At 51.9% G+C, this 23,174-nt stretch overlaps 1 protein-coding gene across 6 annotated transcripts in view; it reads right to left on the reverse strand.

Annotated features, from left to right (window-relative positions):
* Window positions 1-19,923, reverse strand: part of SULF2 (sulfatase 2) — a 140,481-nt gene extending 120,558 nt beyond the window's left edge. For 2 of the 6 annotated variants that reach the window (XM_033841147.2, XM_033841142.2), the window contains exon 1: window positions 18,767-18,924. The gene's annotated coding sequence lies outside the window, so the exon portion shown is untranslated. Of the gene's footprint in view, window positions 1-2,950; window positions 3,057-18,766; window positions 18,925-19,267; window positions 19,448-19,481 lie in introns of those variants that run through there. The other 4 variants (XM_033841145.2, XM_033841144.2, XM_033841146.2 and 1 more) reach the window with 4 other exon arrangements.
* Window positions 19,924-23,174: the final 3,251 nt, after the last annotated feature.

Below are 23,174 nucleotides of genomic sequence, written 5' to 3' on the forward strand. Positions count from 1 at the left end.
GCTGTGTGTGGAGAACAGACTATAGGCAGTGAGGTGGACACACGGAGGCCAGTGAGATGACTGCCATAGACAGTGCCTGGACCAGGGTGGGGGCAGTGAAGGGGTGAGAAGGGAGATTCCGGATATTGTAGAATAAATGAATAACTTATTGAACAGAGGGAAGACAGGCACACGCCAAGTGCTCCAATGACTACTTCTCTGTAACAATTTACCCCCAAACTTAGCAGCGGAAATATATATATATATATATTTTTTATGCTCAGGGACTTGGGTTCAGGAATTCCGACGGGACACAACAGGAATGGCTGGTCTCTGCTTTATCACGTCTGAGGCCACAGCTGAAAAGACGCAAGAGCTGGGGACTTGAATCCCCAGTCTGGTGGCGGCTGCTGGCAGTCAGCTGGGGACTCGGGGGGCCCTTGCCATGCGGCCTGGGCTTCCTCACAGCATGGAGGCCTCAGGCTGGCGGCTGATTTCTTACGCAGCGGCTTAGGGGTCCAAAATTGAGCATCCCAGCAGCCAAGGGGAGCCACTTCATCTTTTCTGACGGAACCTCATCTTTTCTGCTGTCCCCAGCATCAATCCCGCCATTCTACTGGTTACCAGTGATACACGTGCCTGGCCAGATTCATGGACGGGACACCAGGGATGCCCCACCTCCAGACGGAGGGGTGAGAAGATCGCACTGGAGATGAGCATGCGGGGTGTTATCTTGTGGCCCCTGGAAAACACAGGGGGCCCTGCCAAGTCACGGAGGCCTGGGCTCGGCCGTGGGTGAGAGCCTCTCCCCTGCACACGTCACCCCTTCTAGGAAGTGAAACCTGATCTGAGTCAGATTCTGCGTGTCTGTGTCTGCCAAGCTTTGGAGTTTGTGCCCAGGCCCATTTCAAAGATCCCTGAGCCTCAGGAAGCCCTGGGGTGACCAGAAGCCTCCCCCATGCCCACTCCTCTTTCTCGAATGACCCAAAGGGGTTAAATCAATGGGGCTCGTGCTGAGGCGGTTCTGAAGGGAGCAGAAGAGGCAGAAAGCAAGCTCGCCCTGGATGTGAAAGCACAGTGACACCCTCTCCTCCTCGCTGCAGAGAATGGAGGTGCCCCAGTTACATCGGCATTGAAAACATTGATTTATTTTCACTTTTTAAAAAGTCCCGTCTTTTTAAGCAGAAAGGAAGCCACCTCATAAATGCAGAAACCCAAACAGAACTGGGTGACCTGATTTTGGGGAACTGGCCCTCACTTCCCCCAGACCTTTCCTCCTGCTGACGTGAGCAATGACCCTCCTCAGGGTTGGCCCTTTGGTCCCAGGAGCTCAGGGCCACCGTCTACCGGGAAGCTGCCCGGTCCAGGAGGCTGCCGTCCCCGGTCTCGTTGGGTGGCCGCTGGCTTGTCCTGGGGGGAGGCTTCGACTGGGGGGTGCCGGGCTGGGTTTGGGAGGAACGTTAACATAGCCTGGCTGGGCAGCAGAGCTGCAAACAGCTCCAACCTTCTAAAACTCAGCCTGAGACATGAAGCTTCTCCCAGAAGCAACCGCTGCAGTTTGACAGGCAGCTCCCAGGAATTTTCTGGCGAGATGGGCAGCTTCCAGGGTCGGGGCTTCTGGTGTGAAGCCAACAGTCTGCTCTGCTCCCCGAAAGGGCGACATGACTGACCTTGACCCCAGCATCCCACATGTCAGGGTCTCGGAAATTCTGCTTGTCACCTGCACTCTTGTTTGTGCCAGATCCAGCTTTCTGTCCGCTCCCTTTCTTATTTCAGTAAATTTAGTTACAAAGGCAGTTTTCTCCCTCCATGGGGAATAAGCACCCCTTGCCCTAAACCAGGGTCTTTCAACTTGGGCACTGCTGACCTCTGGGGCTGCGTCATTCTCTGCAGTTGTGTGCACTGTACGGTGTTTAGCAGCACCCTTGGCCTCTACCCGTTAGATGCAGGTAGCAACCACCCACAACGATGACAATAAAAATGTCTCCAGGGACTTCCCTGATGGTCCAGTGGTAAAGAATCCACCTTCCAATTCAGGGGACACGGGTCCAACCCTGGTCGGGGAACTAAGATCCCACATGCTGCGGGACAACTAAGCCTGCGCGTCACAACTACTGAGCCCTCGCGCCTCAAGTAGAGAGAAGCCCACGTGCCGCAAACTACAGAGCCCGCACACCACAACTAGAGAGAAGCCTGTGTGCCGCAAGGAAGAGCCTGTGTGCTACAACGAAAGATCCCGCATGCCACAATGAAGATCGTGCATGCCGCAACTAAGACCTGACACAGCCAAAAAAAACCGAAGTCTCCAAATATTGCCTAATGTCCCCTGCGGGGGGGTGGGTACAAAATTGCCCCCAGGTGAGAACCCCTGCCATAAATGGATAGCAGCACAAAGAAACAAATGTAGTGACGTTACGGTTAAATTCCTGCTTGCCAAGGGCACTGAACATTTTCTTGCAAGGGGAGCAGGCCTCTTTGAAGACCACAACAGAGGGGTTAATGGAATTCCCTCCTTGATGACTCAGGAGGCTCAAAAGAGAGCACGATGACGTTCAATGCCATTAATGGCCTGGGCATGGACTCCTAAGATGAGGACCACTGGGCCCTGCCCACTGGGAACCATGCCTCAATCCAGTCAGTGGGACTGGCTGGGCCGGAGGCCAGTGGACTGGCCCACCGCCTGGGCTCACAGGAATTCTAGATGCTGTTTGGTCACCTGTGGAGAGACACCTGTGTGCAGTGGCCTTTGTCTAAAGTGGGGACACAAACTCAAATGCCTGCAGAGCCCAGGCAAGAGAAGTGAGTGACATGGCCTGGATTTAGGGTCACAGGGAGGGGTGGGGACCGGACCACACCCGTGGGGATGCCATTTTCAGAGTAAAAACAGTCAATACATTTTAAACACTGAGCGGGCCAAACAAGGCTCCTCTGGAGCTTGGCTGGGGGCCCATTTGCAGCCCTTCGAAGGTACCTGATCTTTCCTGAGCACCTACTTTGTGCTAGGTGCTGTGTGGAATGCTGGGAAACAGCTGCGATCACCAGGCAGGCCAGGCCTCTGTCCTGAAGGAGCTGAGATTCTGGTGGGGGAGACACAGATTTAACAAATGAAGATGAATTTCAGATGATCTTAAGTGCTTTGAAGGGAGCTGTCAGGATGACAGGATAGAGTAAATCAGGGGAGACCTCTAGGAGGTGATGTCTGCGCCGACACCAGAAGGTGGGTGAGAAGCCAGTTGTGGGCGCAATGCTTTCTAAGCAAGGGGAAAAGCAAGTGCAAAGGCCCTGTGGTGGGAATGAGCTGGGTCGGTTTGAAGACCGTAATAAAGACCAGAATGGCAGCAGCAGGGAGCAGCTGTGGCAGCCTGGCCTACCTGAGGTTGGACGTCACTTGCCCCCTGCCCAGGCCTTCCAGGTAGGCCACACCTGCTGCCCTTCCCGGTGCTTAGGGGAAACAGGAATCAGATACAGTTCTTCCCACCTCTGTTCTTTGTTGTTTTGTCTTGGCCGCGGACAAAAGCTTCCCTGGCAGCAAGCTACGAAGTTATTTCTGCAAAGGGCTTTTGGCCAAAGGCAATAAAGTCGGACCGTGACAGAGTCATTATTCACGCCTAATTGCAGGCTGGTTCTCGGCTTCAACGGGCCCGGCCAGGGCTGGCGATGCCGGTCACTGCCCCTCCCACCTGTTAACCCCGCACGTTCTCAGCACTGTTTACCCCCACAGAACCCACATTTAGGTTTCCAGAGACTGCAGTCTCCTTCGAGAAGAACATAAAATGGATGAAAGGCTATTTTAGCTGCTCGGTATTAATAATCCAATTATTTCTTCCCTTTCACCCAATCTGCAGCCATGGGCACCGTGCTCACCCATCAGGCCCCTGCTATTAGGAGATGCGCGTCTCATTAGCTCACCTTGGAAATGGCCTGACGCTTGGCAATTATTTGATAAGACTGTACTCACAGGCAGGGGAGGGAGTCTGAAGCAACTTTTACCAAATAACCCACTAAATTTAGAGATGGGAGTCAGAGAGAATCTCGAATGACAGGTCTGTTTCCAACCCTGGACTGCTGTGCTGTCTAATTAGCAGCTGGAAATAGACCGTCACGTGGGAGGACAGCCTGGGTCACAGGTGTTCTCTGAGCTGGGATCAGTTTCTCTGGGGGACTCACTGGGTGTCACCAGGTGTTACTGTGTGTCCAGGTGCCCAGTGGCTGGAAGAAAGGGAGTGGGGGCCGGGCTGCCCGTGTTCATGGTGGGGCGGGGCCTGGGGGTGGCAGGAGCCCACCCACTGCGCAGGCCGGGCCCTTATTACTGTGCACGCTCTCCCTTCCGGGGCCAGCTCCAATCAGCCCCACCTTCGGGGTGCGGATGCTGAGTGTAGCCAGGATTCTGGGAGCTGGCTTTGGCCCATAAAATGAGGGGGGGCTCCCAAACCCTCAGCAGTGCCTGAACTGCGGGGCCCCTGCCCGGGAAGAGCTGCCACACAGATTGGGCATTCTACTTATACCAGACTTAAAAAAAATTCATCTATCCATCCATCCATCCTCCATTCATTCATTCAAAAATGTTAACTGCTCATCCTGGGGCAGAGCCACTTACTCAGGGGCTGTACAGAGGTTTTCTAACTATTTTTGTCTGTCCAGCATCTGGTCCCCTTCTCTTGACAACAGTACCCCAATTTCCTCTTGAGGATTCTCTCTCCCCTGCCAAGATGCCCCACCCTCTCCTGCCATGTGACCAAAGGGTGATCCTATGACAAAAGTTGGCCAATCAGACTCTCTCACTGGGCCCCTGACATTCAAATAGAATGTCAAGAGCAGGAAAAAAAAAAGCAGGGGTGCATTTATCTCATTGGAACCCCTCCTTCAGGAGGCTGCCAGTCACTCCTGCTCCTAGGCCCCTAGAACTTCTGAAGCTAAAGCCTTAAGAAGGCCTGGCAGCTTTTACATGTGCGCTCTTAGAAGTCAGGCTACCCCGAGACCGCCATACTGTGAGGAAGTACAAGCAGCCATGGGAAAAGGCCACGTGGAGGAGGATGCAGCCATTCAGCTGATGGCCCCAAAGGAGCTCCCGCCTCTTGATCAACACTAGCTACCAGCCGTCCGGGTGGAGCCATTTTGGACCTTCCAGCTGACATCATCTGAAGCAGGGGAACCACCTGGCAACTCACAAACTCATCCGAAGTAAATAATCATTGCTTTCAGCCACTGAGCTGGGGACACACAGCTAAAGAATCCGCAATGACACTGATTAGAGCCTGTTCCTCCAACGGGAAGGTCTCAGATGACCTATGATGAGTCAATATTTTTGGTTTCCTGGGGCCAAGCAGATGAACACTTAGAGGAGAACATCATTCATTCATTCATTCAATCACTGTTTTGAACAGCGGTAAGCCGGCACAAAGATGAACAAGCTTAAGGAGCTCCTATTCTGGTGGGGGGATCACACACTGCCTCAGTTTCCTCAGGTATGAAATGGAGACGATAACAGGTCCTGATTAAGAGGACTGTCATGACGATTAAATGCTTGGCAACAAGTACCCATTAGATACTAGATTTTGTTATTATTATAATAAATTGAAGTTCCAACGCATTGTCCCTAGAAGGGTGGCCATCTGGTATGAACAAAGTGCTACAGCAAAGGAAAAACTCAAATGCCCACATGGGCCAGGCAGGTAACGTAACCAAGTATAAGAAAAACTTGAAACCCACACGCCTCCTTCTTTCCATCTCTCACTTTACCACTTTTGATAGAGGCATTCGAACACAGAAATACTGATCCATGAGAGAGGAGCAGCAGGGCAAGTGCAATGATAAATGGCAAATGAACTTGGTTGTACCCTCAGACAATAGGGAATGGGGGTGAGGAGGACTGTGGCAAAGTGGAAAATATACCATCAGTGGGGACAGGAGCCCAGTGCCACCACATATAGCCCACGTCTATTTTTCAGAAGCTGGAAACTCTCGTTTTAAAAATGTGAAGGCTCACAGTTGTTAAAAATCTGCCAACTTCAAAAAATGTTAAAAATAGTGTGTAAGTCAGGGGCTTCCCTGGTGGCGCAGTGGTTGAGAGTCTGCCTGCCGATGCAGGGGACGTGGGTTCGTGCCCCGGTCCGGGAAGATCCCACATGCCGCAGGGCAGCTGGGCCCGTGAGCCATGGCTGCTGAGCTTGCATGTCCGGAGCCTGTGGTCTGCAACGGGAGAGGCCACAACAGTGAGAGGCCCGCGTACCGAAAAAAAAAAAAAAATAGTGTGTAAGTCAAACAAAACATTTCTGTGAGCGGAATACGGGCACTGGTCAGCCAGCCTGTGATGTCCTATTCCTAAAGGATGGCAGAGCAAGGAGACCTCTCACTTTGTTCATCTGTAAAACGGGGATTAGAATATCCCTGTGCTATAGACTGAATGTTTGCATCCTCCCCAAATCCCTAGGTTGAAACCTAATCCTCAATATCATGGTATCTGAAGTTGTGACCTTTGGAAGGTGATTAGATCACGAGGGTGGAGCCCTCAGGAATGGGATTAGTGCCCTAATAAAAGACCCCAGAGAGTTCCCTTGCCCCTTCTGCCATATGAGGACACAGAGAGAAGATGGTGCCGTCTATGAACCAGGAAGCAGGCCCTCACCAGACACTGAAACTGTTGGCACCTTGACCTTGGACTTCACAGCCTCCAGAACTGTGAGAAATAAATTTTTGTTGTTCATAAGCCACCCAGTCTCTGGTTTTCTAGTACAGCAGCCAGAATGGACTAAGACACCCTGAGCAAGCACTTAGACCACCACCTGGCATGCAGAACTTTCTCAGTTGTGTGTGGGTCCCGGAAAGGAGGTGAGAGAGGTAGGTCTCCTGCACGGTGATAGCTTCCTCCAGGAGGGGACAACTTGGGGAAAGGGGGGGTAGTTGTCATTCCCAGGGCCCAGGGCAGAAATCTTCGATCTAAGAGCCCTCATTACAAGGTCATGTCACAGATCCCTCATTAGAATGTCATGCCACTGATCTCACGGATTAACTTATGTATCTCAGGTGGTCTGAGACTGGTCAGAAGCAGAACATTCCACCAGCGCTTCTGCAGGGCCTGATGTCCCTGCTGTGGTATGAGGGAGGTATCTGCCGCTGTGAAAAGGATGTTAGCACAAAGCCCGGCTCCTCCACTGGGCTGGGTACCGGGAGGGGACAGGGACTGGTGACTAGGTGAGAGCAACCCCCTCCACTCTCACCTGTGCTTTTGGCAGATGACAAACAGGTTTCGACTCCCTTGCCTTGAGCAAGGACCCCAAACACTAGATTCAGATCCACCAGCACATCTCCAAGCCTCCTGCCTTGATTCTTTCTTCCCCAAAATATTTCCTGAGCACTCAGAGTGCCAGGCCTTGTTCTAGGTGCCGGGATACAAACAAGGTCCCCACAACCATGGGGTGTACTTTTTAGCAAGAGGACAAAGAAGCTAGTAAGTAAATCCAGGTAATTCCAGAGAGTGAAAAGTGCTATAAACATAAACCGAGGAGGCGTTCTTGACATTCTGAGGAGGTGACATTTGAGCTGAGACCTGAAGCATCCAGAGGGGCCCGACCTGTGATGCTCTGGAGGAAGAGCGGTCCAGGCAGTGGGAACAGCAAGAGCAAAGGCCCTGAGGTCGGAACAAGCACTGATGCAGCCAAGGAACAGAGAGGAGGCCAGCGTGACTGGGTGTAGCATGCTGAGTGGAGTGAGACGGAGGTGGAGGCCAGGCGGTGCAGGGCAAGGTAGACTTTATTACGGGTGTAGCGGGCCCCTGGAGGGAGGGTTTTATTCGAGGAGCTGCTAGCTCCTACAAGCCCTTTTGGGATTTTGCAGAAATGCACCCTTTCTAGCACTTACTCTCCTACTTCAGCAGCCCTCAGCCTCAGTTGTACATTGGAATCATCTGGGAGCTGTAAAACAGCCTGATGTCTGCCCCTCCCCTCCACCCAGGGGTGCTGATTTAATTGGTCTGGGTATGGCCTGGGCACTGGAACTTAAGAGCTCCCCTGGAGATTCTGTTGGGAACCCCGGCTCCACTCACAAGCATCTCCCTGTGCACACAGTGAGGAGCCCCATCCTGGGCTCCTAGGACACACTCAGGGCCCTGTCCTATAGGTCCTTCCCCTACAGGTCAGCTCCTTTCCTGAGATGGACTCACTGAGGCCTAAAAGAGGAGGTGGGCGGGGCAGGGTTAGGGGTGGACATGACGTAGCTCATCAGCTCAGGAAGCCACAGAGTCAATCTCTAAGCCCAGTTATGCCTTCAGCCTGCTCCTGTCCCTCTGAGCTGGACGTTCCTCATCAGCAGGAAGGAAACCAATGGCTTTTCTTACGAACGGAGTGGCTGAAAAGACCATACAGGATGCTAGGCGTAAAAGCACTTCAAGAGTTAAAAAGAACTGACGCAGCCACTATAGAAAACAGTGTGGAGGTTCCTCAAAAAATTAAAAATAGAACTACCACATGAGGGACTTCCCTGGTGGCGCAGTGGTTAAGATTCCGCCTGCCAATGCAGGGGACACAGGTTTGAGCCCTGGTCTGGGAAGATCCCACGTGCCACGGAGCAACTAAGCCCATATGCCACACATACTGAGCCTGCACTCTAGAGCCTGCTAGCCGCAACTACTGAGCCCATGCGCTGTAGCTACTGAAGCCCACGCGCCTAGAGCCCGTGCTCTGCAACAAGAGAAGCCACCGCAATGAGAAGCCCGCGCACCGCAACGAAGAGTAGCCCCTGCTCGCCTCAACTAAAGAAAGCTGGTGCAGCAATGAAGACCCAACGCAGCCAAAAAAACAAAACAAAAAAACCAAAAAACTACCACATGATCCAGCAATTCCACTTCTGGGTATTTATCCCAAGGAAATCAAATCACTTGAAAAGCTATCTGCACTGACCCCCCTGCCATGTTCACTGAAGCATTACTTACAGTAGCCAAAATATGGAAACAATCTAAGTGTCCACTGAGGGATGAACGGGTAAAGATAATGTGGTATATGTCTATAATGGATTACTCAGCCATACAAAAGGAGGAACTCTTTCCATTTGCGACAACACAGATGGACCTTAAGGGCATTATGCTAAGTGAAATAAATCAGAGAAAGACTAATACTGCATGATCTAAATCTAAAAACAAAAAACAAACCCATAATTGAACTCATAGCTACAGAGAACACATTGGTGGTTGCCAAAGGTGGGGGGTGGGGGATGAGCGAAATGGGTGGAGGTGGTCAAAGATATAAACTTCCAGATATAAAATAAATAAGTCTTGGGGATGTAATGTACAGCATGGTGACTACAGTTAACAACACTGTACTATATATTTGAAAGCTGCTAAGAGAATAGATCTTAAAAGTTCTCATCACAAGGAAAAACTGCACCTATGCGTGGCAATGGGTGTTTAACTACACTTACTGGGTAACCATTCTGCAATGTGTACATGTATCAAATCATTACGTTGTAATCATTATGTTGTATATCTAAAATGTATACAATGTTACATGCCAATTATATCTCAATTTAAAAAAGCTAAAAAGTATCTACAAATATAAGCAATAATAACTATGACGGCAATAACATCTACGTTTTGAGGCAATTTCCATGTACCCACACACTGTTCCAGTGTTTCACAGTAACTCTAGGAGGAGTCTACTGGGATTGCCCCCATTGTACAGAAGAGGGCTCTCAGGCTCAGAGAGGTCAAGTGACTTGCCCAGCTCCACCCAGCTTCTGCATGGCCAAGCTGGGATCTGAACCAGGAAGTCTGGTTCTGGAGTCTACGCCCTTAACCATTATGACACATGGATTCTCAGGGCGTTATGTTCAATCATCTGTACCATCTTCATCTCCTGCCCAGGTGGAAACCACTGATACCCAGATTAACCCGAGAACTCATCACCCCATTCACTGGAGAGCCTGGTCCACGCCAACCACATGCGTTTATTTCACTGGCTGGACTGGGACATTTTAGGAACATGTCAACAGGAAGGGTGAGGGGCAGAAAGAGGGGACAAATCTGAGGCAGAAACTGTGGGTGCCTCCCCTTCCGGTCATTCCCTGGTTTACAGGACCCCAGTTTTTTCAGGGGGTGGATCTTCCCCCACCCTGGCAACAAACCAGCATTAATCTAAGCCAGTGGCTCTCAAGGGGGTGAAATCATTCCCCAAAGAGGCGTTTCTCTGGAATTTGTGAGGTTTTGGTTGTCACATGACTGGGGGATGCTTGTGGTGTCTAGTGGGGTTGCAGGGATGGTGGATAATGCAATGCTCCACGCAGTGAAGAATCGCCCCATTTCCAGCATGACTTTTGGACATCCCACCAGACACTCATGTAGGTGAAAAAGCTTTTACATTGCCTGACCTTAGACATGAACTCCGCTTCACACATAAACGCCAAAGATGTATTTGTGTGGTTCTACCCTATGCTGAATTTTCCAGGAATGCAACCGCTAAGTAAACTGAGGGAAGACTGTAGTTTGTTTCCTTTGGAAAATTTGGTAAATTGTTCTGCTTTGGAAAATCGTATTACTTACGGCCATAGCACTTGTGGTCTTCAAGTTGCCAAACCCAAACATCTGTATCCCACTGCATCTGTAGCTGTCAGATTTATGTGATTCTATACTAGTGTGAGCATCTGACTGCTTCATTACACCTTCTAATGTAGTTGTGTCTAAGTGTTCATAGGCTGCAATATATATGCTTAATTAGAAATCACTTTCCTTTTTAGCTTTTCTTTAAATTACAGTGAGGGTACTTTATTGATTAAAATATATGTGTAGACGGGTTATATTATCTATGAATTTACTTCAGGTAAACTTGGCAAAATCTGTTCGTTATAAGAAGAAGGTGTTTGACCTGCTAATTTGGGGAACAACTAAGCTAAACCGAACATAAAAACCCTATTTCCCTTTGTCAGTGTTTGGCTTAGAGGCTAGTACAAAACCCAACCCCAGGGCAATGAAGCTAAACCTAAGTCTGCTGGGGTGGGAGTGTTCTTGGAAGGATTTTGCTCTCTAATTAAAAGAGAGATCGCAAGGAATCCTGCTCTTTATTCCCATTTTGTAGGGGGATGTGATGTCTGGAGCTGTGGCAGCCATCTTGAGATCATGAAGCAACAAAGACCATGAAGCTGAGGACAGAGGAACAGGCTACGAACATCCTGGGTCCTTGAGGACATTATTTTTTAGCAACAAATTGGCCCTTGGGCCCCCCCACTTTGGATTCTTATTATGTGAGAATTAAGTGTTGCTACTGCACAAGCCACTCTCAGCCAGGAATTCTATTACTTGCAGTGAACACATCTTGATTCACACTCAAGTGATTAGGACTCCAAACCACTAAGACTCTAGTAGGCTCTCCTCCTCTCTGAAATATCAAGGTAAGTGGCCTGCAATCAGAAGTCTGTGGACAGTGCCCGTCTCTAGAACAGGCCAGAAATGCTGCTTTTGGATGATGTGATTTTCACCAGAGCATGAACATCTCCTGGACTTTTGTGGCTAAAAACACTCCCCTGTTCTGGCTGCTGAGGTGGGTCAAGTCACCCGCTGGGACCCTGGTCTCCAGCCAATAAGAAAGGCTGTTGGCAGCATTCTTCTCCTAACACATCTGGCTTCCACCTGGCCAAACACATCTCGGGTACTGTTCATGGTCTCCGGGGACAGCCCTATCCATCAACTCACACACACAAGCCCTGCTCATAACGACTCTGAGTTTGGGATAGAACTTATCCAAGTTTCAATCAAGGCCCAGGTGTATAAAGCAGTGGATACAGGCCTTTCGTAAGACGAAGCTACACGTCAGAGGCCAGGGCCACCGGGCAGCATGTGTTTTGGAATCATATTAAGAGACCGTGGAAAATTCAAAACAGTGGCAGATACTGGTTAGAGAGAATTCCACGAAGTCTGGGTCTGGGCTGGAGGAGAAGCTCTGAAGACCATGTGACCAGCTGTTCTACCAAGGAGGCACTGTGCTGCCTGTAAGGCCCAGGATCCCATTTGAACTTCAGCAGTTTCCCGAGGGCATCTGCTGCAGAGTGATGACTATTTAGCTCTGTCTGCTAATCACTGAGCAATGAGTAGATGGACAAGGTGGGGTGAAGGGGCTCAGCCTGGGCCTTTGGGAATTTCTCAGGAGGATCATAAAGAGGTGAGCGTGTGGGATGTCTAAAAATATTCATCCAATTGATGCATGACAGGCACTGGAGCGGGGGACGAGGGAGGAAAGCCCATCAGGGAACAAAATACATTCTCCCTAGATGATTGTGTCCAGCCCCAGGGCTTAAAATAACATGGATGTACCGATGACTCTCAAATTTCACTTGCCAGTACCAACCAGCTCCAGACTTGTGTATCCAGCACCCAGTGAGCCTTCCGCCACCCAGGTCGAGTGTCATCTCAAACCCAACATTTCCACAACTACATTCTGGATTATCCTCGCTCCTCCAAACCTTCTCTCCTCGTCTTCCCTACTTAGGAATCACCATACTCCAAGCTGCCCAGTCATCTTTGACTCCTTGGCCTTAGAGATATATGGGGCTGAGTCAGTCTCTGTTGTGGGGTTGTCCTGCACATTGTAGGGTGTTTAACAGCATCCCTGGCCTCCACCCACTAGATACCAGTAGCATCTCCTCCCTAGTTGTGACGACCAGTAGCATCTCCTCCCTAGTTGTGACGACCAAAAACACCTCCCGACATTGCTAAATGTCTCCTGGGGGGCAAAGTTGTCCTTGGTTGAAAACTACAGCTCTTCCCTCACTTTGAGTATCCAATCCACCAGAAAGTTCCACAGGCTTTGCCCCCCAAATATATCTCCAATCCACCCATTTCACTCCATCTCCATTCCATATCAGCTCACCATCCTCATGTCTCTGCTTCCACCTGCAAAGCATCCCTCTCATGGTAGCCACTGACATCTTTTTAAAACACCAATCCTGTCATTCCCTGACTTAAAACTCTCCAGTGGTTTTCCATTTCATTTGAAATAAAATCTAAATTTCTCACCTTGGCCCCCATTTCTCACCACTGACCTCAACCCCCACCCCCACCCCACCCCGCCGCTTACTCACTACCCTTCACCCCACTGGACTTCTATTTGTGTTTTAAACAGGTGTCTTGAACAGGCCACTCCTCTCCACCTCCAGGCCTTTGCACTGGCTGCTCCTTCTACCTGGAATGCTCTTCCTCTACATCTTCCCCAGGTTGGCTCATCTCAAAATTTAGGTCAAAACTCAAAAGTCACATCCTCAGAGGGGCCTCCCTTGACCACCTGCCAAAAGTTGCCCTCCCCCACTCCCCATAATTTCCCATCACGTCACTATCTTATTTCCACCGTACAGCCTGGCACTTTCTGAAAGAGCCTCGGACTCGTTTGCTTGTGTATTATCTGCTTTCTCACCCTCTGGAATGTAATTCCATGAGAGTAGGGTTCTCTCTTGTTCATCCTAACGCCTAACACAGTGCCTGTCACACAATAGCTGCTCAATAAACACGTGTGCACTGACAAATAAGAGGAATGACCTCTTCATCTGTACTGCAGTTTCCAGAACACCTTTATATGCCTGATCTCATTTAGAGCATTTCCTCTGCCTTCTGGCTGCCCCTGCATCAGACAGGAGTACAAGATATGCACACTCGATGGGCCCTCTTTCCACCTCTTTGCTGATGCGGAACACACACACACGCACACACACACAGGGCACTCTGGTTCCCTTCCAGCAGCCAGGGCCCTCCCTGGGAGTTTGATTCAGCAGGGTCTGGAATTTGAGCTTTTTAACAAATACCTCCAGACGACTCTCATGGTGGAAGGTTGGGCAAACACTGCCCCACCAGAAGTCACAGAATCGTAGAAGTCCCTCGCTGACTGTCTCAAGGACCTGTAGGGACGCGGGCCACTCTCTGCTGGAATGGGCTAAATGCCTTGAGCCGTCATGAGCCTTACTTCAAACCGTTGGAGCCTAGAAGACACTAGGGTCTGTAGCCCATCCAGGAGGAAGAGTTTCAGAAGAAGAGACCTTCAGCCCCTTACCCCTGAAGAATAAAGGTGCAGAATCTCTCGCGGGAAACGAGACAGGCTGGGACCCGGGACCCTTTGCTGCAGTGCCGCAGTTCTTGCACCTGCTCAAACGTCTCCTCGAGCAACAAAATACAAAGAAACTATAAGGGATTAAAAATAACTGTGCGCATGCACGATTGGGGCAAATTCTGGACAACAAGATACAAAGAGACCAAAAAGCTCAACTGCCACTTTTAAAGGGCCCGGAGCAAAAACAGGGCACTGCGCATGCCCCCTGCACACAACACCACCTAAGGGGGGGGCAGCCCACCTAAGCCACCGCTCCAGTCCGACCCCTGGACATACCCCTACCATCACCCCATATAAGGAATCAGCTCACACACCCTGAGGGAGGGAGCGAGCCAGCAAGGGAACCTGTACTTGTTCTTACCCCCCACCCCCGCAGCAGCAGGGGCCCCAATAAAGCCTTACCTGAAAAAAATAAATCACAGAATTCAGGCCAGGTAGCACCTGTCAGACACTAAGGCAGAAAAGTCCAGCCTCCAGCACTTGTTAACCTCAGTGGAGGGGCAGGGGAGGCTGTCCACTAAGCAGCTGTTTCTGCGGTAGCCCCTCGACCAAACTGGAAGCAGGTCCATCTGGCCATCATGTGTCACATTCATGTCCCCCCTCATCATAGGCACTGGCGGTCTGCCTCCCCAGCAGCCAGGCTCCCTTTCCCTGGTGTCCTCTGGGGCCTTGGGGTCTTAGTTGGTTTGCCCCCAGCTCCAGGGCGGGCCCTGGGAGCCTGGCCTAAGCCCATGGTCATTGACTCATTTCCATGGCCAGTGGCTGACCTGGAGTGAGCACGTGACATAAAACAGTCTAATCAGAGGGACGGTTGGGGCTTGGGTGGGCATTACCAGAAAAGAGGCTTGTTCTTTCCTGGTGGCCTCAAACCAGAGAGAATGAGAGGACAGCTCTTGAGCTCAACTCCTTAATCATGAGAACAGCCAATGTTTCCCCAGGGCTTGCCTGTGTCAGACACCATGTTAAAGCCCCTGACACTGATGATCTCATTTTAGCCTTTCCTACCAGCCAGGAGAGAGGTGCTGTGATCATCGTCATTTGCTGGTTGAGAACACTGAGGCAATAGAAAGGTTAAGTAACGTGCCGTGGATCACATAACTGGGCAGGTAGCCACGCAGCCTTGCTCTCCTGACCACGGTGCTAGAGGCTGCCCGCCTCTCAGAGCTGGAGAGAGAAACCAGCCCCGTGGAAGAAAGAGCAGAGATGGAGAGGAACAGATTTTCAGGCCAAAACCTGAGCCCTGACTCAGCTGCGCCTGAAGCTGTTACCTTAGCATTTTTTGGTCATGAAAGCCAGTAAGTCCCTTTCTCTTCTTAAATTGATTTGTGATTTTTTCCCCCTACTTTCTGTTGCTTACAAGAGAAAAGGTCCCGGTTACTTCCCAGTCCTTCTAGGAAAGTACCCCTAACTGATAATCCGCTTGCGACTTGCACACAGCTGCTGCCCAGTAAACACCAGCAGATGCGGGTGAGGACGGCTCTCGCTTCCCACCCGTTAACCCGCTGGGTCTGTAACCCTGACACCCACCTGCAGCCAGCCTAACGCCACTTCCCCTCTCCTCTCCGAGTGAGGCCTGGTTCCCTAGCAACCACCCCAGTTAGGCAAACACGCCATTTATCAGGATGCCAATTAATTATAATGATCTTAATGATCTTCCAATTAGGCAGCGCCTTGCATCTGGATCAGGGGCACTGCAGATTCCCCGCCAGGGCCCATCACAAGGAAGTGCGTGGAAGGTAGGCCAGGGTGAGGCCTCCCTCACCTGGAGGTCAGCACTGAGAGGGGGCCCTACCTTCCACATCCACTGGTCACACAGGGCCCAGGCCTGAAACAAAGGGCCCTGGACCCCCCTCCCCCTCCCCTCCAGGGACAGGCCGATGCGACTCCATCACCAACCACAAGAGGGCCACACCTCTTGGAGAATTTTCACCCTCTTGCCATTGTGCCTTCAGTGGGCACGAACCCTCCCCTCAGATCTCATGGCTTTTGGCTGTCAGTCCGCGTGATACATCCCTTTGCATCCTGACTCAGGGAGTGTGTGTGCGTACTTGCAGGGAGAAGGGAACATGGCCAGGCAATCACATATTTTCCTCAAGGCATCCCTCACCCCCAAAACCAAAATACAAACCCCAGCCTCCCCCCAAACACTGGAGGTTTTTGGAGAGAAGTGGGACTACTGAGGGGCTTCTGCCTTTCAAAGTTTGATCGTCTAATTGTGTTTCTTTTTTTTCCCCCCACTGCATATCTGTTTCTTCTACACTTGGAATAAAGGCCAAGGAGGGAAGAGAGTACAGTGGGTCAGAGTGGACCCCGGAGGCCCAGGGTCTCGCCAATCCCAGCTGTACCACTGACCAGCTGTTGGAAAGTCACGATCCTCTCAGTGCCTTAGTTTCCTCCTCTTTAACACGATGACAATCACAGGACCTACCTCCCAGGTGTTTTGAGTGAATGAAATGAGTTATCATGCCTAAGGATTTAGAACAGTGCTTGGCCCATGAAACACTACATAAGTGTTAACTATCATATCAAGTCTAGACTAAACCCTTTCTTTTAAATACAAAATGGTCAGAAATGATGATATTCTTCTGCAGGACAAGGCTTTCAGTCTCTTTCTGAGGGAAGGAAGTCTAAAAACAGATTGGATGGAGTTGGGCCAGATTCCCTGGCTGGCTAACTCAGGAGACCAGAAGCTGCCCCCTTGAGGCAGGTCCAAACAGATAAAGCGAACATATCCAGGGAAAGGAAGAGGGAAATATTATTCCCAAATCTAAAGGATCTTCAAGTGTGAGGGTGTGCGACCGCACACCAGCTAGGTCCTAGGGATGGCGGCTAAAGGGAGTTGTTGGGCAGGGGACACACACATGTACATACACCACACACAGTCTCACACACAGCCGCCTGGTCCTCCTCCAGGCGGAGGCGTTTTACAATTAACTCATCACTCAACCCTCAAGTTTGAAAACTTAACATGCTATTAAGGTTTCAGACAAAGCCATAAATTCAAATAAAAAAACCGAAAAATATACACAAAGCCCAAAGCCCAAACCCACACTGACTCTCAGCCATGGCAGCCATGCCGACATCATGCATTTATGTGCATGAACTTGGCCCAAGGAAGATCCTTCGTGAGCAAACGTCCAACTGCCATCAGCAAAGCCTGCCACCATCTCCCCTCGAGCTGCTTATGAGGACACTAAGTTACACACCCGGACAGGCTGTTGTGATGAGTTCTCTCCTCCACACGTGGGACAAGCACAGCTGGGAGAACCTCTCTCACCAGGTGAGTGGTCTTCAGGCTGTCCTCCCCACCCCCTTTCTACATGGAATGAATGCCTTTAATTTAATTAAAACCCTCCAGTGGCTCCGCAATGGGTAGTGGAGATGCAGCAATAGCAAATCTCTTTCACTATTAACTACAAGATGAGAGTAACTGTTCCTGCTCCGGGGAGAGACACTGGGTGTCCTCCAGGGAAAGCCCATCCTCCCTGCTTCTCTGGCCCCCAGAGAACCTGCCCAAGAGCAGCCTCCCTTCTCTGCCCCAAAGGAAGGGAGAGCGGCGCTGTGGGAAAGAGGCAGGGGACAGATGGAGGGGCACGCGGGAGGGTGTCCCGACATGCACAGATGTGCAAATACCCAGATTCAAATATAAGCTAAATGTAATGACTTGGTTAATTAAATATTGACTTTTAACTCAAAAAGTGATTAAAACAAGCTGCAGGAAAGGCTGTCCAGAGAGCAGAGGGGGCAGGGAATTGATTCAGAACTTTCAGGAAGGGCGAAGAGGAGAAGGAAAAAGGGGACTATCAAAATGGATGTCTGGGCTTGTCCTACTGTGTGCAGGGGCCATGGTCTTCAGTCTCTACACGGGGAGTTGCGGACAGAGGTCACTGGGCAAAACTAGGATTTGCGGGTGTCACCTTACTGTTTCCCACCCTTAGACCGCATCTCTTTCCCTAGCTGCCCTCAAAGTGAACTGAAAGCTTGTGGTGCTCAGGAACTCGAGTCTGTTCATCGCTTTTCTCTGGATCATAACGCGGTGCCGGGCACCAGGAGGTGTTCCATAAAGGCTTGCAGAACGAATGAATGAACTACTATAAAGAATATTAAAAGAAAAAGTACAGTCCTAGAAACCGCTGCGGCTCCACTGTCACACTTCCGAAATCCCCGGGCGGCTGGACGGGAGCATCTCTCTACAAGGAGATGAGAACTGGTTCCGACCCAGCCTAGGAGGAGATTTGTCTTTATAATCCCATTTGCCTTCAGTATGTGCGAGCTCCCTATCACTCTGAAGATCCGGTCCACTGCTTTCCCGTGTCCTGCCCGGACAAGCCCCACGTGGTCTGGCTTCTAGCCGGTCCGTTGGGTCTAAACTCAAAGGGGTCAAAGAGGCCAGCCCCCTGCGGCCGGCGAGCCCAGGAGCGCTGCCTCCAAGGTCTCCAAGGCTCCGCGAGGCGCGTCGGCGGGTCAGGGGCGCGGTGGAAAGTCCTCGCCCGCTCGCCCAACCCGCCAGAGGGGTCAAACGGGTCATCCTCCCGCGGCCCGCCGGCGCCGGAGCCACCCTGCAGCCCGCGCTCTGCGCTGGGGCCGGAGCCTAGCGGTGGGGACTGGCCCCAAGCTCACCCGGGAAGCAGTCGCGGCCGCGCGCGCCCCGGGGCCGACTCCGGCCGCGGGGAGCCCCCGCCCCGCCCACCTGGCCCCCGCGCCCCACTCACCAGCGCGCACGGCCCCGGCGGCCTCAGCGGGCGCTGGGCGACGCCGCCTCTACCGCAGCCCGGCCGGGCCGCGGGGCGCAGGGAGTCCGCGCCGCTGCTGCTGCTGTTGCTGCCGCCGCCGCCGCCGCCGCCGCTGCTGCATCCCCAGCGAGTGCTGCTGCCGCTCCTCCTCCCCTCCCTCCGCCTCCTCCCGCCTCTCCGCCCTCTGGCTCCGCCGCCGCCGCCGCCGCCGCCCCCCGGCCCCCGCCCCGGCGCGCCGCCCTCGCCAAAGTCCGGGTCCGCGCCTTGCCCGGGCGGCTCTCGCATCGCCGCAGCCTGGCCGCCGCGCCGCCCGAGCCTGCCCCTTGGCACCGTGCGGCCCGGCCCCCCGACCGCCTGCCTGCCGCCCAGCTCCGCGCGGGGGAGGCGAGCGCGCGCCGCGGAGGGGAGCGGCGGGCCGGCAGCCGCGGGGGGCCCCGCCGCGGCGCCCTCCCGGTGCCCCAGCGCGCGCGAGCTCTTTACCTCTGGCTGGAAGGACGGGCGGCCCGGCCGGCCCGGCCGGCCCGGCCCTGCTGTCCCCGGCGTCCGGCCCCGGCCCCGAAGTCTGGTCCCGGACGGCTCAACGGCGGAGAGCGGGGGTCCGGACAGCCCTCTGCCTCCTGATGCCTCGGGACCCCGCTGGCCGCGCTCCCGGCGCCGAGCGCGCACCCTCGCCGGGCCACAGACGCACACTCACCCGACACACACTTGCTCCAGCTCGCCCTCGGCGGAGAGTTGAAACAGCTGTGGGATTCGCCCAGGAGCTGGAAATGAGGGAGGGACGCGGGCCGGAGCCGTGCGTGTGAGGGTGTGTGTGTGTTGACACACACACACATGAGGGGGGCATCTCTTAATAACTCAAATATTGCAATAAAGTCAGGAGGGCCATCGATCAGGTCCACTTGGCTGGAAGCGAAGAGAAAGAATCCTTGCCTCTTTTCCGCTTTCTTTTTCTCCTTCCTCTGAGCTGGAAGGAGCCAAGTGTTCCTCGGGACGTACGACGGTCCCGGCCGGGCGCTCTCCTCGTAATGACACGTTAATAAATGTTTTATCTGCTTTCACAAGGGCTCGCCCCGGCCTGCAAACACCCGACCGCCTTCGCTGAAAGCCCGGCGCTCGCCTCTAACCACACACGTTAGCTTTTGGAGACGCGGGCTCGAGCCGTGGCCCGCGGCTGGATCGAAGGGTGAACTGCCCACGCGCCCAGGAATCTCCCTGAGACATTAACTTGAGCTCACGTGAAAATAGCTGCCGTTGCCCAGAAATGGTTCGGGAATAGGAAAGAAAGGAGGAGAAAGTGGCTTCCTCCGAAAGGGGAGGAATTCGACTCAAGGTGGTGCTGTCTACCGCGCTTTCCACTGTCCCCAGCGTCGCAGAAGAGGCCAGAGGGGGACCTGGCTGATAGGGATGGGCAATGAGCCGGCAGAGAACCAACTAGTAGCTGCAGAAAGCACAGCTGAGCTGCTAAGGGGAAAAAGACTCAGCTGTAGATAGGTATACTTGCAGGCAGTAGTAACTGAGGTAAACCTGGTAACACTCTTACGCGGTATTATTATACCAATATTACACAACTGTAAGTAGTGGACCCAGGATTTGAACCTGACACATTTGGCTTCAGAGTTGTTTTAAAATCCCAGGCCATTGTTACTTTCCAACACAGCGTCTCTTTTCTCTGCCGCTGTCCTCTTTCATGCTAGCTGGGGTTGTCATATTTAGTAAATAAAAATACAGAAGGTCCATGAGGATATACTTATACTAAAAAATTCTTCATTGTTCATCAGAAATTCAAATTGAGTGTCCTGACTCCTTTATGGCGGGGGCTCTAGGCTCTCCCCGCCATAATCTCCCTTAGCTACCCCAGATCAATTTACAGTCTAAGTAAATCAGAAAAACCTGGAACTTGCTTTTCCAAATCAGCTTCTGGTGGCCACCTTTTGGGACCACTGAGGTTGCTGTTCCTCTGCCCTCTTTTTGCCTTGAATCAAAATGTGAGGCTTACCTCTTCACCGTCAGCAATGAAAAATAGTGGGGACCCCTACCCTTTTGGCCTCATCTTTGCAGAAGGGACACATTTGCTGCAGAGCCTCTATTACCGTGCTATCCGGGAGAAGTATAAAGCTGGCTAAGTATGTAATTTTTTTCCGTTTTTTTTTTTTTGTTTTGGTCGCACCCTGCGGCATGTGGGATCTTAGTTCCCCAACCAGGGATGGAACCCACGCCTCCTGCATTGGAAGGCAGAGTCTTAACCACTGGACCACCGGGGATGTCCTAGCTATGTATGTAATTTAACATTTTCTGGTAGCTGCCTTGGAAAAAGAAAAAGAAACAGGTGAAATTAACTTTAATAATAGTTTATTTAACCTAGTATATCCCAAATATTATCACTTCAACATATAATCAGTGTACACATTATTAATGAGATATCTGACATTCTTTTTTCTTACTAAGTCTTTGGAATCCAGTATGGATTTTACGCTTACAGCAGCTCTCAATTCAGACCAACCACATGGGGCTAGGGGACCCCATATTGGACAGTGCAGCTCTAGTAGGTTCTGTGGTCCAGGGCTGAGTGTTTTCACCAGGTTACCTCCTGTAATCCTCTTCATCTTGCAAGAAAACTGATGCTCAGAAAGGTAAAAGGGTATTAATCACGGTCACAAAGTTGACAAACGGGATTTTGACCCACTTGAGGCTCTGCCTGGCTTTGGGACATGTTTTCCCTGGGGCAACAGTTTTCTAACTGGGACCTCAGAGCCCCATGGGGGTGTCTCAGCGGCCTGGGGTGGAGGAAGGAGGTGAGATCTGCCTTTTGCCTACTTGTTATGTTGGGTTCTGGAGAATATTGCAGAGGTAGAGGGGAATTCCACTGCAAACAAGTTCAGAAACACACTGCCTTCCTTCAGGCCTCGCATCCATGAGGCCTGGTCCAGGATCCCTGGTTGGGGAACTAAGATCCCACATGCTGCAGGATGTGGCCAAAACAAAAAAAGAAAGAAAGAAAGAAAGAAAAAGAAAGAAAAAGAAAACAAGTTACATACGTAGCCAGCTTTATACTTCTCCCGGATAGCACGGTAATAGAGGCTCTGCGGCAAATGTGTCCCTTCTGCAAAGATGAGGCCAAAAGGGTGGGGGGGTCCCACCACTTTTTGTTGGTGATGGTGAAGAGGTAAAGCCTCACATCTTGATGAATGGCTCTCCCTTCCCTAAATGGGCTGCGCCTGCAGTTTTCTTCTCCATCCTGTCTCCTCATCAGGGAACCCCAGTAGCGGAGGGGCAGCTCACCTTTGTGGGGCTATAGGTGGGGCTGAGATGGTGTCATTTGATTATCTGTTTTGGATATTTATTCTTTCCGCTGTTGCTGTTCATAGACCAAATGTTGTGATGTCTGTGACTTGCCCCTTGTCCTTTATTAGGAAGGAGATGGGTCTTGTTGTGTGAGTGCCTCTTCGTGTGTGTGTACACGTGCCCGTGTACGTGTGCAACCACGTACGTGTGTCCATTGTAGGCAGCTGCTCTAGATCCGGCTTCAGGTCAGGACTTAACTCGCCAGCTCAGACGCCCAGAGGTCTGCAAAGTGCCCTCTGGCCACGTTGTCCTATAATTCTCAGCAAACCCATGGTCCTTTCGGTCCGAGGCCTCGGCCTAAGTTTTCCAGGTTCCCTCCAGGCAGGTGGGGACTCCTGGCCCCATTTGGGAGCTCAGGGTCTGCCTGGGAGACACAAGGGGTCTCAGGGGCTCAGATGCCCCCCAGCCTGGGAAGTCACTCAGCCACGACTGGGTGGGGTCCTGGGTGCGGCCTCAGTATAAGTCTCAGGCCCTTCCACCTCCTGATTCTGCAGCCCCTGCTGGTCTCCACCCACACCGTCGGGGACGGCCTGTCTCAGCTCCGTGTCCCTCCTCACTCTGGTGGCACCTCTCGCTGTGATGACCCTGGTCCTGGTTGGGTAATCGGGCTTTTCAGGCTTCTCACACCACTCCCCACCTCCTTGTTGCTTTAACCTCGGGGTACCTTTCCCTTGACACCCACAAGTCCCCTTTCCTCCTCCCGTGTGTTCCCTTTGTGCAGAACCCCCGTCTGGTTCTATCGACCTGGCTCAGCCAGAATGCTCTTCTATTTCAGGGACTCCTATGCAACAATTAAAAAAAAAAAAATCATCCTGCTGTGTGTTTATCTCCATCAAGAGGCTGAAACTCAATCTGATTGTCCAAGTGCTTCTGGCTGCATTTGGGTTGGAGTAGATGGGATTTTATGAGACTGTAAAAATCGAGCTTTTAACTAGCTCGAACAAATTTGCGTGTCAAGGAGAAACGCTGAGAGTAGAAACAGGACTGCAGAGGGGAGGTTTGGAAATGCGAGTGAGCCTCCGAAGTGGGGCACAGGTGGCTTCAA

Source organism: Tursiops truncatus, chromosome 15 (assembly GCF_011762595.2).
Source record: "Tursiops truncatus isolate mTurTru1 chromosome 15, mTurTru1.mat.Y, whole genome shotgun sequence".
NCBI classification, from domain to species: Eukaryota; Metazoa; Chordata; class Mammalia; order Artiodactyla; family Delphinidae; genus Tursiops; species Tursiops truncatus.